Here is a 14,615-nt window from a genome sequence, read left to right as displayed (position 1 = left end):
GGTTAGGAGTTCAGGTGAAGTACTGTGATTTAGCCCAGATTTGGGCCGACAGGTACTGACGTGATAGAGAGAGGCAGTCTCTACATTCTGACGTCCTGTAATCTCAAGACACAGTTCTGCTTACTAGCCGAATCCCTGAGACAATAGCAGCACTTTGACACAGTAAAGATTGTGTATACATTCTCTGTCTGCTCTGTAGACTTCTACTCTTCTAAAGGGGCTGGCTCCCCTTCTCAGATTGTAGACTACCTTGAGGATACGGTTGTTGCATGGCTCGAGGCATCACTCCATGTACTCCTTTTGCAACATTATGAATTTGTAGAGGTCAGATATATTGCCGCCACAGTTACTTGCAGTCTAGGAGGAGGCATGTGGTATGTGAAAGATGGTGCTGGAAATGTTGTTGAAGCCAAAGAATCCACCACGTAAATGTGAAACATACAGGCCTCTCTGTTTGTTCATTGATGATGGCAAAATACTATCCAAGCTAATTTCAAATTGTCTGTCTGTTATTGTCAGACATGGTGGGACCCTATCAATCTAGTTTTGTGTCTCATCACTCCATGGCCTATAACTTGCGCACACAGTTTGGTATATTAAATTATATCAATCCAAAGTTGGATGATGCCAATGCATTCCTTGACGCCTCTAAACATTTGAATCATTAGAATGAGATTTTCTTTTTACTATTTTCAGAACCTCGTGACTCTGTAGCATAGACCAGGTAATTAAATACATCCCCAGTGTTCACATAAATGTTGCTACATTAGACCCTTTCAGTATTTCAAAAGGTACGCAACAGAGCTACCCACTCTCGCCGATACTCTATGTGCCAGTCTTGGATCCACTCACTTCAAAACTCAGGCAGCATTCTTGAACGTATGCACTGTGATAATGCAAGAAGTTGGCCTTGTATATGATGTCCACTAATTAAAGTGGGCACCTTGCACGAGCCCAAACAATGTTAACAACAAGGAGAGACAAAAAGGGCTTTAAAGGTCAAGCATATGGGCCCCGATACTGTTAACAAAGAAAATAGTATGCAGTTCTTAAGGAGGCTGACAGTGACTTTGGAGTTGGTGCAAATAGCTGGCTACCAAGAGGGAGGATGGGGAATTCTTTCTTTCGGAATTAGGGCCCTCACACACCCAGCTCGCTGGGTGTCATGCTTCATCATTGGGCATGCTCCTCATCAGGTCGGCACTGCAATACCCGACGGGCACCCTCAGTGGGGGCTCTTTGGTGGAGATCTTTTATTCCTTGCCGTATGGTGAGGTGTGTGTAAGGGGCCCTAAAGTGTAGAAGTGTAGTGTTGTGGTTTCTAAAAGACCAAATGAGTTAAAACAGGGAAATGGGGGGATCAGGGCAACCAATTTAATAATCCGGTCTCCCACCCTGATTAAAAAGAGTGGTGGCGACTGTCTAAAGTGATGTTATAGGCAGTTGCGCTATAGTTCATGCGGTCAACATGTTTCTTGCCCTCGTTGTACTAAAAAGGATCAGGCGCCAATTTTTCAGCACCTAGTTTGAGAGTTGAAATGTACACTAAATGACTGGTAATGGGGTTTAGTAACCTAGATATTACCAGTGTGATAGCACCAGTGGCATGTGATATCCGTGGGTGCAGTAGCCAAGCCAGCTCTGCAGGGTAGGTCCTCCGTCAAGTGGGCGCAAGCTGATGACACACGTTGAATTAACGTGTCCACTCCATGCCGCTATCCGATGCGGCCAGTCTTGATTAAACTTTAGATTGGCTACTGCACCCACGGACACCACTCGATGAAGATGGAGACCTTTACTCTGCAGCCACGGGACCAGAAGATGATGAGGATGACCAGGAGCCAGATATGATTTGTCCCATAAACGATGTCGAGTGCTGAGGGGTTAGTGTCTGGCGGGAGCACCAACAAGCCTTGGCAGCGACCACCCACGAAGAAGGTCGAGTAAGGTTACGATCTGGCCCAGCAAGGTCTAGGAGACTCACAACAGCAGGGGGAGTCAGGGCAGGACTGGCGCAACCAGGGGAGCCCAGGGAAAGCAGTGTTGTACCTCAAATGGCCCCTCAGGCCGAAGGCACAAGAGTTCCAAGGGGACCTCCAGCAGTTTCACAAAGTCACAACTTCCAAGGCACAGCCCTTTTTTTTTAAATGTGCTCAGAGGTTGGGGCTATTGACAGCTCAATGCACTTAGTTGGGGAACACCAATAAGCATATGCACTTACAAGAGTATGTGGTGCACAGGGGTTCAGGTTATGCAGTCCCTACGAGGAATACTGCCCTCAGACTTGGTGAGAGGGTAGCTCAACCTCGAAGAACACAGGAACCCACCTCCTGTGTTGCTGTGGCCTTCGGAATCCACAGGAGTTCAGGATCATCAGAATGGTCAGTTGCATTACAGTGCCTGCGAATGCAGGGGAAACCCTCCTTCACCCGAAGGGAGATAACTTCAGTTGTCCTTGATGCTCCACAGGTCCTGCTTGGAGCCTGAATTGTGCATGGGTACAGACAAGGCTTTGGATGGAGGAGACACAGTTGTGCCCAATCGAAGTCCAGAGAAGCCCAGAGTGTCCAGACGGTCGAAGATCAGTGGTTTCTTGTTCAGAATCTTGTCCACATCGAATCTATGGTCCTACAGCCAGGTAAACCCGTTTGCACCCACTGGAGACGGTTGAACAGATTAAGGGGGCCCTGCCAGGGGAGGGTCAGGCCAGTGGGAAGGATACTCACATGTCCATTGTCCACTTTCATGCCAGAGCAGAAGCCAACGGCTCCCAGGACTGGTTTAAACTGGACTATGCACAGGGACACCAAGTGTGCCCCAGATGCAGACTTTCAGGCACTTTGGAAGTGCACCTACCCAGCCTCGATACAATAAATCCTGTTTGGGAGGTGCTCCCACCTCTCTGTGACAGCATGCCTATTGTCCCGCCTTCCCCTGCTTGAGCTTGGCTCAGCAGCAGGAGGGCAGAAATGCGTCTCTGGTCGGCAGCAACCATTTTGTGCTGTCCGGGTCGAGAAGGCTGGTACCGGGAAGACCAGGGACCCCATGAAGCTCACTTCAGAAGGGTTTGAGATAGCATTTTACACAAGCATATAATGCACCTCTACCTATATGTCTGGATGTGTCACCGACAACCCAAGAGAATGGTCTCCAAAGGCTGCAGAGGGGCTCTGCTCATGCAGGGGCACCCTTGCATGTTAAACCTAGCACCCCGCCTTCAGGATTGTAACACCTGCTGGAGGGGTGACTGATAGGTTTTAAGTGTAGTGACCTATAGATATAGTAAACCTATATCTTTCATGAGTGGTGCAAGTACCATCTTACACAGGCTGCACTGCCATGCCTGTAGTTCCATTTTGCATGGCCTCTCACGGGTGGCATAATACATGCTTCAGCCCAAGGGAGGTTTATGGGGTACCTATACCCTGGGTACCTGTGTACCATATACTAGGGACTGTTAAGTGTACCGCAGTATCCAATCTGGAGTGTACCTAAGTACATGGTATGACATTTTAGGGAGAACGCAGATAGACTGGGTTCCTGATTAGCAGGATCCCAGTAAGACTAGTCAAAAACAGTGAAACATCAAGCCAAAAGTGAGGGTTACCATAAGCAGCAGATCCTACTTTCCTACAGATATATTTTGATTTTCCTTTACACTGATATGACACTCTGCATAGGGAAACCCAGCCCTGCCTCAACCAGATTATGACAACATGAGGAATTTCATATATTACTTCATACCTGAAGTACTATCCAATTTGGGCTGGATTTCCCATTAAAGTGGTATGAGTACTCACTTAAATTTCTGGGCTTGTATGCTAACAACCAACATGGAGGAAATTATGCATAAAAACTGCAGCGTAGTAAGATTATTCTGCAGGTGCCATGCTGGATATTCATCCCTCTATCTTTGGCCTGGCGTAGAGGCCTCATTTAGATTGTCATTTTGCCATGGCTGCTTTACTTGTTTGTAAATTTGCCACTTAGGCTCCATAGGCCTTTCACTCAAAATGCAGTTTCTCAGATTGAAATTGGTGGGGCTGCAAGCTACAGAGTTATTGGAAACTTGCACTGTGCCATTCAAATTAGGTGGCTTTAATGCCTCGACCCTGAGCTGTACTATTTCTGTACCCATTCCTGGATGCAGCCTGCTCTATATCTGCCACTTGCTGCCATTGAGAGAGTTTAACTGGTGCCCATTCCGCACCTGCGCTGCTTGGTAGGCTTTCCTCAAAATGAAAGGTACCCCTCTGCATCACTGGCTGCACTACTGATGCCTTGAATAGACGAATGAATAGTGCTGGTGAACTGATATACTCCCCTACATTTCCTCTACATTATCACCCATGACTGCACGAGACATACAAACCCAACGCAATTTCACAGTTCAAAGGGCTTGGGACTTAATATCGGTGGAGACATCTACATCAGCTGGACCTTTTTTATTCTACCAGACTTTAGGGGACATCATACTAGCACACTCGCCTCCTTTAATGTGTTCCTCTACTATCGACTTAAGGGCGCTTGTAAGGCCGCTATTCATTACCTCTTCGCCTGAACCTGAACCTTTCTCAACATTGGGGAAATTACGGGCACATACCACAACTAAGCAATTGATTTCTAGCATATACAGTACTATGCAAATTGAAAAACAGGTTGAAGAATGCCCTGCTAGAATCAAATGTGGGGAGGAGCTGGAAGACGAGATACCTGCAGACGCATGGAGACCTGTTTCACAAACACGGGCTTGATATCGGCTTTCATCTGACTATGAATGGAGAATCAAATAATCAGGGATTTGTAGAGCGCGCTATTCACCTGTGAGGGTTTCAAGGTGCTGGGTGGTGCGGGGGGTTTGGACAGCTACGTACATATGAAAAACAAGCTCTTGAGGCTCTTCCTGAATGCTAATAATACAACAAAGAGGGGGTTTAGGGTCCAAGGGAATATTTAACGACCCAACAATGCTACTACCCTTATGCATATACAATAACCAACTACAAAGTAGCAAGGGGTCAGTGAAAACAAAGGAAACTCCTGTGTGTGTCCGTCATGCAATGATTTATACGGCATGGAGTGAGCAGCAAAATCAATCCAAGGGTACTCTCTATGCAAAGAGAGAAAGTCCCATTAGGAAACCAACCTATACCGCCCTACATCATTTGGGAAGCCTTCTGGCTGCAGGTAGAAGTTCGTACCCTTAGAAAGATCTGGCCTTGTCCTGCCAAATCTATCTGTTATGTCCCAATGGTAGTGAATTGTAAATTCGGTATCTGGAGGTACCTGAATAGCAGTGCTTGAAAAATGTAAATCAAATGTGATGAAAGTGAGATGCATAAAATTGAGTAATAAGGAGGAAAAATTCTTTAATAGGAGCCTCCCTAGTCCCAAGACTAAAAATCAGTGCAAAGTAGAATTAAACAGAGGTATTGTTTTTCAACCAACCTTCTCCTCCACGGTCCGAACTCTGGTGCCTGGCGGCGCTAAACCCTCTGCCCACCCAGCTGCTTCAGCTAGAAATCTAGGGTTCAGATTCAATTCTAAAACCTCTCAGGCAAGGCCCAGATATGCCAAGTTTCCTCATCTTGCTTCTGGAAACTGAAAGACTTGCGGAGATTACTTCATCTCCTGCCTATGGATTGCAGGAAAATGGTGAGCCACACATTAGGTATGTCTCAGCTTGATAATGCTAACAGCCTATACCTGGGTCTCCCAGCTTACTTGATTAAGAAATTGAAAACTATTCCAAACGCTGCAGCTAGGCTCATTAGAAATGTCCGCTCTGCCACCACATTACCCCCTATCTGCGCAGCCTTCCTTGGCTGCCAGTCAAAAGGAGAATAGAGTTCAAGGTGCTGTCCTTTGCTTATAGAGCAACTAGAGATATTGGCACAGAATACTTGAAGCAGAGATTCCAGAAATACCACCAGACCAGGGCTTTAAGATCGAATAACCAGGTATTGTTCTGGATTTCTCACTTTGCAAAAACCAGGATTGACGGTCAAGCTTTCTCAGTGAGAACGGCTTCTCTCTGGAACTCGCTACCTGACCACCTACGGAAGGCCGAATCAGAACCTCTGTGCAGGAAGGCATTTAATAGTTGGCTTTTTGGCCTACCTAAGTCTCCCTCCCCCTCCCTTATTTTTCTTCTGTTGCTGCCGCTGTTAGCGCCGGGACACCACCATTGGAGGTTGCCGTGCACAGTATACATTTAACTGATGATGATTATGATGCAATGGCAGAGGTAGCCCTGTGGAAAATGTGCGGCAGGCAAGGGTCAATGGGTGCTCTGGAGTGTATGCTCCTCATGGTCTTTGCTGTGTCTTCGGTGCTGATAGGGGACCAGGAAAGGATGGTCGGCTGAGTAGAGTTGCTTGTGGAAGGTGTTGTGTCGGTGCCCTGTCCCTGTTTGTTGGAGTTGTCGTAGAGTGTCCTGATCTTGTGGTGGAAGAAAAAGTTTGTTGCAGAGGTCCTGGGAGGGAGGGGCGTCAGAGGTTTCGCTGGAGGGTCTGGTGAATTAATGTATGATGTTGCAGAGTTCCTTGGAGATGCTGGATTTGGAGAGCATTCTGTTCTGGATGAACTTCCTCTTCTTAGATCTGATGAGTTGGTGTTGTGCTGTAGTGGCAGTCCTGTGGGAGCTGCGTGCTTCCGGTGTTTTGCTGTTCCTGCAAGCTTTCTTGTGCCATCAGCACGGGCGCTTGGATTCTCGGAGGTCCGTGGCGAACCAGGTGACTCTTGTGGTGTGTTGCCTGTCGTAGTTCTGGATGGGTGCAAGCGTGTTGGCGCAGTCGCCGATCCATTAGTGGAGTTCGTTGGCAGGAGAGTTGGAGTCAGTCATGGTGGGAGGAGGAGTGTGGTTGAGGGCAGGGGGAGGTGCTCTTCATGATCTTGCTCCAGTTTCTTCTTTGGGGCGTGGCATTGGCTTGAGTGTGGTTTCACGAAAGAGCAGTGGACGCAGTGGTGGTCGGTCCAGAGCTGTTGCTTGGTGTGACTAAAGCGAATATTGACTCCTCCAGTGAAGATGTGGTCAAGGGTGTGTCCTACCTTGTGGGTGGGGTTGGTGATGAGTTGCTTCAGTCGATGTTGGTGATGTTGTCTAGAAGGGCATTGGAGTTGGGGTCGCTGAGGTTGTGAAGGTGGAAATTCAGGTCTCTGAGCAGTACATAGACTGTGGAGGCGAGGGCGTGGGGCGTAATGTGGTCTGTCATGGTGATGGTGAAGGGGGTGCAAGTCTGGGAGGTCTGTAGGCGAGAGTTCCACATATGGTTGTTCTGGGGTTAACCTGGATCTGAAAGTGGATTTGTCCCATAGGGGGCGTGAAGTTGTTCATGATGGAGGTTGTCAGACGGATGGAGCTTTTGTGGACGATGGTGATGCCTCCTACGGTGTGGTTGGGGCAGTCTTTCACCATGATCTTGTACCCATTAGGGGTGGTGGTTGCGATGTCGAGTGATGAGCTGGCGTTGGTCCAGGTCTTCTGTGCAAGGAGCATACATTGAGGAGGATGGTGGTGGCTGTCCGGGTCCAGAAGTGGGTCAAGGTGCTGTGGCAGTGTCAGCAGGAGAACGGGCCTGGAGTGACTCTTAAAGTCAATAGCTGGCAGTTGTTGTTGTGTTTGGGGTTGAATGCATGGAGGGTTGCTGAATCGTAGCAGCGGGAGGTTGGAGGATCAGGGTCCCTGGTGCTGGCTGTCAGGTTGCAGACGGGCCTGCCAGCGGTGCAGCTGCCATTAAGTAGGGGTTGGGAGAGCAGCTGAGAGGCAAAGACACGCAGGGGGAGAGGGGCCGCAGGGGCAGCAGCTGTGGAAAAAGGGAGCAAAAAGGCAAACTGGAAAATAAGAAGCAAAACTGTGAAAGCAGCAACAGAAACACAGCACAGACAGACAAAAATGCACAAAAAGACAAAAATGCAAGAGACAGTCAAACGGCACAAATAGGCAAAACCAAAAGGCCCAAATAGACAAAAACTGAAAAAAGAAACCGAAAAACAAACAGAAGACTGGCAGAGCAGACCAGCAGAAGAGCAAGGCTGCCCCACTGGACCCTCAAAGATGAGGTACAGGCAGGAGCTGGCGGGTGGAAGAGGGTCTCGAACACCTTACCTGGAGAGCAAAAGGTTCTGGGGCAGCGCCTTAAGGTGGAGCTGCACGAGGGGAGAGCAGTTACCCTGACCAGGAGGTCAGAGGTCTTGTTCGCCCTGTTGTGAAGCAGCTGCCATTAAGAAGGGGTCGGGGAGGGAGAGCAGCTGGGAGGTAGTAGCAGAAACACGAGGGGGAGGGACCACGGGGCAGCAGCAGCGGGAAAAGGGAGCGAAAAGGCAAACCGGAAAAGAAAAAGAAAAAACAATGAAAGCAGCAACAGAAAAATGGCACAGACAGACAAAAAACACAAATAGACAAAACTGAAAGGCACAAATAGACAAAAACAGAAAAAACAAACAGAAGGCTGGCTGAGGGGACCAGTAGAAGATCAAGGCTTTACCATTGGACCGTCAGGGATGAGGCACAGGCAGGAGCCTGCAGGTGGAGGAGGGCCTCGAAAACATTACCTGGAGACCAGAAGGCGCTGGGGCAATACCTTAAGGACGGTGCTGCGTGAGGGGAGAATGGTTACCCTGACCAGGAGGTCCCTATAAACTTTTTAGAGGCCTGATCACACCCCCGTTGAAATATGGCCTCCATGAAGATTCCCTCTGTGGGCATTGTGAGTACCCTAGATGCAGGTTCTGGTCCTTTGTCCTGAACTTGCAGTGTGGTCTCCTTAAATTGCCATGAGGAGTTAACAGCCTTCTCACGCATGACTGACTGATATTCCATTGGACCCTGCAATTGCACTTTTAGATTTGATAGCTAGCAAAGAGTTCAAACTTGGAGCCTGTGACAATGGACGGCTCGTTTGCATGAGAGGGGTTTATCATAGCCCTGATCAGCATTTAAATACTGGTGAAATCTTGCGGTCATACTTCGAAGGGCACACAGTATCCGTCTCATCCGTAATGGGTAAACTGGTAATACCATTGGGAATACAACACCCCTGAAACGGAATCGTGTAGACTGAAAATATAACTGGAAATACGATACCTTTAAAACACTGTAGTTCTACGTATTGGGCGTATTGGGCGATGGACTTAGAATAAGCTCACCAGTAGCGGTTCTCGATCTGATATTTTGTATTCTGCTTGAACAACAAGCATAATCTTTACGGGCAGATTCCTAAGTAAGTATTCAATGGAGGAATTACTTACACACCTTAAATTCTAAATAAATTCCTAGAGGAGTCCATCAATTTATTCTGTTCTGATTATAGTTTTCAGAGCATAATTGGACCCCGAAGAGTTACATGCATTGTGTACATTCAATGACAAAAGATGGTCGAATAACAATGCAACTATTGAATTTACTTTGAGAGCCTTGAGGAACTCACTGGATGTGACGAAACACGTGTCAGCTGTTCTCGTGCATGCTGATCAGGACTGTTTTAGAACTGTGGCACTTACATTCCTGTCAGAACTTGTAATCATAATTGGTTTCAAATACACTTGCACAAATTAAAGGGAAGTAGTTTTGTATGGTATACTGGACCTCAGTCCATCTGATACTAACTTATCAAGGTCATTTAATTGGAATTTACATGTTTTGAGTGCTTGAGTATATTGTTTTATGAATATTCTTTATAAGGGTCACCATTTTTTCAGCCTTGGGCAACAACCAGCTGTGCATAATCGCATTTGTTTGGAAAAGCATTCATGATTGTTTTCAAAACAGTTGTGATTTTTTTTTAAACATATCAATTCTAGAGCAAAACCTGGAGTGACCACTCTACTATATAGGACCCTTATCCCCCCCAGCAAATTAGAGGAGAATTCCTTCCAAGCTAACATGGAGCCCTGCATGCTGAATTTTCGACACACAGTGGTCTGCCATCCCTTGCAGAGTGTTATCCTCGAAGCAGAGATGGGGTCCTTAATTGTCAACCATTAGGTGAGGAGGCTGGTTCTTCCCTCTGGGATTCTTGGCTACATACACATAAACATGCTATACTAACATATCTAGGCCAGGTACATTTAGAAAAATTACTTTGGGTGCACATTTTAGGAATATGCAAGTGCTACTGGTTTTATCTGAATTGCTTATGTTCATCTTAATAGCACTATGGTAGAACTGTATCTACTATTTACAAGTTTGGCACCAGCAATCTCTTTTTTATGCATTTCTCTCCTGATTGTCACAGCAAATATGTTTTACACAAGACTGATGCTGTACCAATAAATACTTATTGAAACTTTCTAATCGCCATTCTGCGTATTTTCTAAAAGCAAGCAAGCACAAGTATCTGAGGGAAAAGTACTGCCCTGTTTTCCACGATCCCTGAGGAATCAGGGTTGTCATGTTCAGTGGTTTCCAGAGACTACCTACATCACTGTAAAATACAGGGGGTGCTAGTAGCAATGTAGATCTGGCTGGTCTAACGGCTGATATATAGTGTGGGGGTGTCCGGTAACGGTTGAGACACCAATCCCTCAGTTTAGTTCATTAACCCCTTCCATGCTCATGACGAGCTCAGCTCGTCATGAGGCACAGTGGAGCTGTGCTGATGACGAGCTGAGCTCGTCATGAAAGTTGCAAAATCACACTTTCCAGCACAGGAGGGGAAAATGCACAGCAGCGATCTGGTTAAAAATGTGCAGGTCCTTGTTTTTTTTAGGAACTACACAACAGTTTGAGGCCCGTCCCTTTCTCAACCACTCTGCAAAGGGGCCTCGTGGTGCACTACCGGTTGGAGGATGCAGTCTCCTTGGCTGCTGAGGGTCATTGGGGGCCAAGAATCCCTAATGTTGCCACAAGCAAGTCCCCATTTGATGTATGTAAATAACATTTGTATTCAACAAACACATAATAATCAACATAGCATAAACATCATCTACATTAATCACATTGACAATTATTTCTAGAAGCACTATGAAAAGCTGAGTTCAAATAACGTTAGCAATAGGCACACTTGGGAAAGATTTGATCCTACACCCCACAGCCATCCTTGTGCAGTGCAATACGTTGTCCACCCCAGGCCCACCCCCAACATGAAGATAATTCCATATCACAGTTAGTCGGTGTACCCCGGGTCACAAAGAAATCAGCAATATGTACATACATAAAATGATTATACTTTTCAGCAGCACTATGGGCCGAGGCCATGTGAATAAAACCAATGTCAAATGTAATGCTTTCCTAACACAAAATTAATGTCCATGGTAAAACGCCAGCCAGTGTCGTGAATCACCAGTGGCCCACGAACTGTCACTCCAACACACACACACTCATTCAGCCTCTCGACTCCCTTCCAAAAATTTGTGGGAGGGTTGCTCCAGCCAAAGCAATCACTCTTGCCACCCAGGCCCTAGTCAGCCCATACTACCTTGCATCACAATGTCATTGGGGAAGTCTAGGTTAGGTGAGAGCAGTTGGTCCAATCTGCTGGGGCCCATTAGGGAACAATCGAGGGATGATGTATGAAGCACTAGGCCTAATCTTTGCTGAGGAGGAGATCGTATTAGTAGACACTCCAATAGAGCAGATATGGACCGACCATTTCTCTATTAAATTTAATTTGGATACCAAGGTCAACAAAATGAATCACAGCCATGAAACTAAGCTCACAAGACACTGGAGGATGGAGGTCCTCCATCTATTATGGATCATAACAATATCAATATGGCCCGGACAGCTTTTGAAGCTTCACTTGTACAGGCCTTGGTCTCTATTGCGCCGCTAAGAAACCTAAGTCTCGAGGAGAACATCCCCCCGCTCTCTGGTATTCGAAGGCGTTAAGGAAAGAGAAAACCAGAGTAAGGAGACTGGAACTGATCTGGAGGAAGGACAAAACTAATAAGTGCAAACTAGCCTATAAAATCACCCTGAGAATGTATCTCATATATTGTAATCTGTACAGAAGAACACATTTTTCAGAGAGAATTGACTCAGCAAAAAACTCATCTAGAGAGCTGTTCATAATCCTCAAATAATTTACAAACCCTGAGAGCGGCAAATAACAATTCTGACATCCCAATCGCATTGTGATAATCTTGATGCCTACTTTAAACAAAAAAATCAATATCATCTTTAACACTTTCCCAAGTCCAGTGGGCCCCATCACACAGGATTCCCAAGAAGCTCTGCCTGCCTGCATTTTGGAAAGTTTAAGCCCAATAACTGAGGATCAGACCTAAGTCGGTATAAAGTCAATAAAGTCGGGTTCCCCGAGAGTCCCAGCACCTCCTCATGTAATTGCCACCCTATCCCCTATCCTGAGTACCCGAATCACAACATTGGCTAGTATACCCTACAAATGGAAGGCAGCATACATTAAGACCCTCCTAAAAAAAGCCACAGCAGACCCCCAGAATTTTGCAAACTATAAACCCATCTCTCTCTTCCCTTTTTTCTCCAAAATCTTAGAATCTGCTGTGAATGCCCAACTATCACTATATTTGGAATCTAATCTTTTATTCGACTGGTCCCTATCTGTCATTCGCGCCTCACACAGTACGGAGGCTGCACTTGTGGACGTTACAGACACCATCAAACTGGCTCTAGTCAGGGTCTGGCGACAATGGTAGTTCTGTTAGACCTCTCAGCCACGTTCGATGCCATCTCCCATCAGAATTTAGTGAACAGACTCTGGGAGGTTGGTATTAGAGGCAAAGCACAGGAATGGCTTGTCAATTTTCTGTCAAAATGCACATACCTGGTCCAGTTGGGCGAGTACACATCATCTCATTCATATATTGATAAGGGGGTGCCACATCCTCAATCTTGAGCCCAACACTGTTTTATGTGTATATGGCCCCCGTGGCACAACTCATTTGATCTTACGGTTTTGAAACCTTCGCCTATGCTGATGACACCCAATTGATCATCACCATGGACCATGACCTCACCCTGACCAAAACAAGATTTAAAAACTTCATGCGATCAGTAGCTGCGTGGTATTTCCTAGAACTGTCTTCAGCTGAACATGGCCAAAACAGAGATTCTTCTTTTTGGGAAGGCACAGGCAGCTTGGGCAGAGGACTGGTGTCCTACTGAGTTTGGCTCTCCACCCACTCCCAATACATGTGCAAGGAATTTGGGAATAATGCTGGACGACAAGCTCTCTATGAAGGAGAATGTCAAGACAGTGTATGGAACCTGTTTTTGCATATTGCGAACCCTTAAAAAGGTCTTTCAATGGACTCTTTACAAGCCAGGAAGACACTGGTACAGGTGCTAAGAATGAACTGCCTGGATTACAGCAATGCCCTCCTAGTGGGGAGTAGTGAAGGCGTTCTTGCAAGGCTCCAGGTGGTGCAGAATTCAGCCACCAGACTGATACTAAATCTTCCTCCTCGTTCCCCCTCTGAGCCCTCTTTATATTCCCTTTGCTGGCTCCCGATTAAAAAGCATGCCCTCTTCAAACTTCTCTGCCTGGTATGCAAGACCCTACAGGGGAAAGGCCCTCTCTATCTGAGATAGAAACTACAACCATATATCCTCGGCAGCGCAGGTCGAGTGATCGATTGCTTCTATGCCCAAAACGCATCAGAACTACAAGGCACGGAGGCAATGCCTTCTCATTTCGGGCACCCTACCACTGAAATAGGCTACCTTTATCCATCCAAGCATGTACGGACTTCATTACTTTAAAAAAAAACTATTGAAAACCTGGCTTTACTCTCATTAGTCAAATCTCTCTCTAGACCCACATTGCAATGGCGCCTAGAGATCCCTGTAGGGATGATTTGTGCACCTAACAAATATGACAAATAAATAAATAAGCAGGGGAGGGGGCCCTCTAAGAAAGACGAGATACCCAGAAATATACACGTTGATCAGAGACTACGCAGCCAATCCAGGCACAACGCCTGGTGGTGATGATAAGGGTGGCACCAGTCCGTCTCAGTCACACAATGAACAGTTGCAACAGCAGCACCTCCTTGCAGAGGAGGCACCTCGACCGGTGCATGGTGATTTTGCTTGCATTAGACAATCTAGGACATTGTTTGGCACTTGATGATACAACTTACACCAGGCTGTTACGGTTCACACACACAACAAAGAATTGCTAGCTTTGTAAATTCCTGGAAATGAGGCACAAGTCCGGTGCTCATTGACATTGGTCACAACACATGGTGCTGGTTACATACACAATGGAACAAGATCAGCAATGCCTAATGAGGTAGAAGTAAGCACGACTATGGTTATGCCCCCACCTCCGAAAGTCGCAACCTATGAATCGGACAGCACACACAATGAGCATTCAGTCTGCATGTCACATGACAGAGATGGGGCCCAATCAAGGACGAGGGGCACGTGGGTCTCACAACCGTTGAATCCACTCACCACTAACAAGATGCTTATGCATACAGAGGCCCCAACAACGAAGGGGACACACGCCTTAGATGTGGGCCACATTTCAGGGCTCTGCACCAAGCGATATGGACTCCAGGCACAATACTCCAATCCAGTCTCACCCCATGCCTCCAGTTGGATTCCAGTAGACAATGTGGTTACTTGAGGGGGTACTGTTCTCCATGTGTCACAGGTAGATAGTGTGGGTCCCTCTTAGGAGAGCTTT

Source organism: Lissotriton vulgaris, chromosome 1_1, assembly GCF_964263255.1.
Source record: "Lissotriton vulgaris chromosome 1_1, aLisVul1.2, whole genome shotgun sequence".
In the NCBI taxonomy this organism is placed as follows: domain Eukaryota; kingdom Metazoa; phylum Chordata; class Amphibia; order Caudata; family Salamandridae; genus Lissotriton; species Lissotriton vulgaris.
The sequence above is the reverse complement of the archived record's forward strand: the minus strand, read 5'-3'. Positions refer to the sequence as shown.